Genomic DNA, 6,018 nt, shown 5'->3' with positions numbered 1-6,018 from the left:
TATGTAGAGTAACTTGAACTCCACCACTTGATCCTAACCACTGATGTCCTTATACATAAGAGGATCTAACTACATTCATAAATTTCAATGTGCATACACTCAAGGGCAAAAATATGAATCCATTCATAACAATAAATCAATTTAAACAAAGCTAAATAAAATAATTCCATACAACTGATCATCCCAGATTATAACTAAACTTGAAACATAAACAAAAATTACAAATGAACGCCAATACCACCACAATTTCTAAATAGAAGCACTGCCAACTCAAACTTCGGTCCTCGGGACTCCGATCATTCCAAGTCAACCGTCGGGTAACTGCCAAGCTAGGGGTGTGGGATCCAACACCTCACCGAAAACGAGAAAAGGACAACGATATCTGATGTGGCCTTCCTGACCGCAATGGAAACAAACGTGTGTACTTCGCCTGCAATCTCTACCAAAATTTCCCTCCTCGCCAAACCTGTGACATACAAAAGATATGGGCTTCCCTTCAACTTATCCCAAACTCTGGCCGACGAACTTGAACCACTTCGCTATAAGCTCGGACTGACCCGAAGCCTGACACTGCTCCTTCGTCTGGGTCTCTACCTCAATCTCTTACCTTCTTGTGGCATCCTGAAGCTTAGCGAGAGAACCGTAGCGTTAGATGGTCACGAACTGTCGAATATCCGTCTTGGGCATCCCCAAATACCGAGTCATCTGAACCTGCTCCGAAGCAGCGAAATCAGGACTGAACAAAGCCCTCACAGTTAACATCTTGGTGATCTCTGTCACCGACTTGGTCGTCTGTCTCAAATCCAAATACTCCTAACCCAACCTCTCCCTCTCCACCAAGGGAACATACTTCACATAAAACATCTCCGTGAACTGCTCCGAAGACACCATAGCTCTCTGCTCAAGAGTGTAAGCACTAGTCGCCATTCTCCACCAATCCTTCGCCCCCAACCTGAGAAGTTTCAGGGAGCACTTGACCTTCTGGTCATCCGGACAAAAACACGTTAAGAAACAACCCTCCACATCAGACAGCCATCTCATCGCGACAATTGGGTCCAAGACCCCATCAAACTCCAGGGGCTTCGTATTATCGAAGTCCAGGTACTCGAAAGCTATCTCTCCTTAATCCCTAACGACAGCAACAATCGCGGTAGCTGCAGCAACAGCAACCTCAGATGTTGTAGCATAACGATCGTCGAAAAACTCAATCATGGCGGTCTTGACCATCCCAAACAACTCTGTAGTCACCTCCCTAATCGCCTCGGCCACTTCTGTAGCAATGATCCTACAAATCTCCTCCTCACTCAGACCTGCTCTCCCAGTGCTGCTCGCTCCTAATCCTGAACCCCAATAGCCGCCATACTGAAAATACATCAAGGAAAGATTAGACATCCATACTACAGTGCTCGACACACACCAGGCCCTACTCATATTAGTTCCTTAGTAGCCTCGAAATTCCTCCTGAATCTCATACAAATCTTGTGTTTTTAGTAGTACAGACCTATACTACCTTCCACACCTATATGTTGTCGATTCAAAATTCATCCCAAGGTCCTAAGTCACTGCACTAGACCACCCCTAGGTGTGCTAACACCCACTTCCCCTAAAAGCTACAACCAACTTCTTAGACACTCCTCCTAGGATTACCCTCGCTCCCGCACCACCGGTTGATTTTGTGCATGCTTGTTGTACACAATTCGAGATCAGATAGACTTTTGAATAATCGACTATGACCTAAGTCCACAACCAAACAAGCAACAAGAAGTAAGGTTAAGTCGATCATTCTAAGGCTATTCAATCCCGACCATATACAAATAATCAACATACACACAGCAATCACAAATCAAGTAATATACCACGCAAACAATGATCGGTTTTGAGCACTACAATGTTCATATTGTTGGTTTTAGTATACTACAACATCCTATGGTGCACATACAACCCTAAATACCTTGGATCTATGTTTTCTCTACTATACATGCAAATATGAAGTTTCCAAGATATTACCCTATACTAGCATACAAATATCGTATACTTGGATAATAAAATAGATAGAATACATACCTTTTTTATGTAACTTGTCTTCATGAAGCTTGAGTGCCTAGTGCCCCAAGTGTGACACCTCAAATGGTTCACACAACACCATGAACACTTGGAATAACCTTGAGAATAAGGATACTTTGGTTCTCTCTAGTGAAATCGGCCTTGCCCTTTTGTGTACACACACTAGTGCCCATTTCACCAACCAAGGACATCTTTATATAGTGTGGAGATTAGGGTTAAACCCTAATACCCATGACCTTTCATTTCATATGATCCATGGGTTAAACACTCCATGGACTATCCATGAAAGCTTAGCCCAACCTAAATGAACTTGGCCCATCACACACATATATCTTAGAGTCCATATTTAATTAGTTCTATTTGATCACTTAATTAATTATAAATTAATTCTTGATCAATACTAATTAAATAATATGATTATATATTAATATATTAGAACTTATAATATATTAATATAAATCACTAGTATCCTTCTTCCTCATCTTGTCTATCCAATTGTCCCGATGCCATGCAACCCAAATGGACCATGCTGGGTCGGGTCAAGTACATACCAAATATAGTTATGGACTTAGACATTAATCCAACAGTCTCCCACTTGGATAAGTCTAAAACTATTATTGAGTATGACTTCAAAACCCGACTAGCAATCGTAGCTCTCAAAAGCTTCTGTCGAACTCTGACGTGTTAACTGAACTCTGATCTTGTCAATGACTTGTCCATTAGATAAGGGATCATATATTCCTCCATTCTAGATATCATATGGACTAAGACATGGATTATCAATCATTCTCTCTGTCCATTTGTTGTTTCCCGATTTCCGATTTATGATGACTGACTGATTGAAAAAATCAAATCAGTCATGGCTTGGCCAAGCACTCACATGTGTCATCGCTAAATCATCGAGGGGCCCACAGATATCGCTTTTATCCCGAAGGTAAAAGGAATGGATAAACTTCGACTCATATGGCTTGTTCTACTACTTGTTGAATCATACACAAAGGCACGTTTTATAACATCGAGTTACCAATGCGTTTTCGTGCAATCAATGTATAACCAACTCATAGTAACAACTCATATCTCTAGGTTTTAAGAATATAAGTTATTATCGTCTCATGATCACTCGTGATAAAATCCATGAAGTGATTCAAATGAGCGTGGGTTGAATCCAATACTCAGAACTTATGAGCACTCATGAGTGTTGTAGCACCGCTTTGTCCAACATCTAAGACCTCTACAAGCCAACCCATGACAGTCTTTAGTCATATCTACTTCCAACATATGACCGACTGTGGATAGTTTGAATAACTTAGTCATTTAGGAAGAATGACCTAGTTTATTCTGGAAGTCAAAACATGCAAAATGAAACACAAGAATAAATGAATCAAATATGGTATCAAACCCTATGAATATAAATAGACCACTTTTATTTATCACCATACTGATTACTCATTATTTCATTGTTTCGGTTTTATCAACTTTATACCTGAATTAAAAACACTAGTTGTCCCATGCTCCAAGCATGTACACTATGTTTTTCTAAACAATAGCTTTGCCATACACCAAGTATGCACTCTATGTTTTTCCCATGATCCTTACTTTGTGAAATAAACCAATTGAACATAATTTCAATGATTCTAATTTCACAATCCCAAATCCTTATCGAAAAATGTGAGAATTTCAAATTCCTATCATTTATCGAAATCTGTTTAGATTTTAAACTTATATGCACTGACCCTCCTGTAATGAATATGTACAAAGTCACAAAGACTTGTCAACAGTCATTATAAGGTATTCCAATGGAGATCAACTCCATGGAAACTAAGTCTCATATTCAAAGTACATTGCTTTGGACATGCTTCTTGCATTAAGTTTTCTAATCTTACACAGATAACTTCCACCTATGGAGACAACTCCATATTCTCATTTTGACTATCACTTCTGAATAAGAGATGCCTCTTTTCAGAATATGTCAATATGGTCATTCCAAAATTAGCACTATACTTCCAACTGTCCCTGAGCAACCAATCTTTGGTAAACCTCAGATTGTCCTCGACAATTGCTTAATCATTTTAGTCATATCCAATTCTAGACCTTTTCCCTTCTTAATGCCTCTGGGCATTTGGAAAAATTTAGAAATGACAAATATTATAGCAAATGCAATCGATCCTGTACCCAAAGCAAATGGAACACAATTCATGATGTCTCACATAAAGACATGATTCTAGACCAGTCTTTTGCTACAATATTTTTATTTGCCATGTTTTCAAAATTTGACTATGAAGAGGGATGCCGTAATCATAATCGAATTTTGAGAACGCAATATATAGAATTTCCTTAAGTTGAACCAATCCAACATGAAATTCATATATATATTCTTGACTAAAGATGATTAAGGTCTCAATCTAAGCCTTTAGAACTGAAATGAAGTATATCCTCTCCCTTAATTATAGCAAAACAACTTTTTCAATCCCTGCAGCCTCACGAATTGAAATTTTTGTTTTCTATAATTAACATTGCTAACTTGCAACACTAACAATAATTATCATGCTCCCACTAACATGATGATTATTAGCATAACACTTATGCTCCCACTAGCTTTGACATGTACTCAGAAATCAGCTGGACTTCTAGAAATCAATACTTTATTGACTTTCTTACCAAAGTTCAGATTTCTGATACGAGATGCTTTGATAAAACTTTATCAAAATCATACACCTTTCCTTAGATAGCATGCATGTGTGTCTAAACAATTTCAGAACTATGAAAAGGGATGCCGTAATCATAGTCTCAATTGTTTAGACCTTTTGTCATCTGCTTCAAATCTACTTGGTGGAAGTGTTTCCTCACCATCATTTTCATGAATCGGAGAGAAACCTTATGACCCTTAGATTTTATGGTGTATGTGTTCTTATCCATGTGAATCGTCAAAACCATAGTCACAAGACAAGGATAATGACAAATCCAAACTCATATGGACTGAACTTATGCAATCTTAACTTCTTGCCACTTTGCAGTACAGGGCCTGCCATTGCTTCCAAGTTGTTATGCAACCAATTGAAAACTTTCAGAACTCCTATGCAAAGCCAACTTTAACTGGAATGGGCACAGAATATGTCAACACGATAGGTTATAAACCTCAAGTCGTGTGCTAGTGAAGAACCTCAGGTTTTATTCTTGATTAGTTCTTGAAATTCTTTTTAGGATCTTTAAGACTCCCACTATCCTCTTGACATATAAGACTATCTTGCCAAATATTCAAGAGATAGTGCGGATTCTTTATCAAGACAAACACTTCACACAATTGGTCTTAGTTGGTCTTTGTTTTATCCAAAACATCACAACTTACCAATTTCAAATGTACAAGAGTAGGACACTTTTACTCTTACATTTGACAAGTGTTTTAAACCTTTCTTTAAGATATGTCACTCAAGTTACAATCTTGGAGTATGACTCTAAGAATTGTTTTGGAACGAAGTATGACTCATCTTCCTGATCTAACCATTTCAACAATTCATGACTCCTCTTCTTAGTCATAAGAATGCACTAAGATGACCTTTAGAGGACTAATTGTGATATGATTTCTAAATCATTAAGATGATCACAAACATGATACTAAAGTACTCTCCCATATTTTTAGATTTGAGAAACTTTTATCTTTCTGCCTAATTTGATTCTTCCCATTCGTTCTGCCATACATTGAGACTTTTCCAATGTTTCAGAATTATACTTAAACTTATAAGTATAACCATATTTACTAAACTTTAGTAAATCAAATAGTCTTAACGAGCTTTGTGGTGGACATGACCAGTGCACAAGAATGTGTACTCGATCCCTTTAGTCCTTCACTTGACTCACACATCCATGTGAACAAGTAATTAGTCTTGATTTTCCAATGCTTAAAAGTTCTCATTCATCATACTATTCAACTTGCATGATTCCAAGTTTCGGTCCAAT

The sequence above is a fragment of the Lactuca virosa genome, chromosome 7, assembly GCF_052849685.1.
Source record: "Lactuca virosa cultivar CGN04683 chromosome 7, Lactuca_virosa_CGN04683_v6, whole genome shotgun sequence".
Taxonomy (NCBI): Eukaryota; Viridiplantae; Streptophyta; class Magnoliopsida; order Asterales; family Asteraceae; genus Lactuca; species Lactuca virosa.
The sequence above is the reverse complement of the archived record's forward strand: the minus strand, read 5'-3'. Positions refer to the sequence as shown.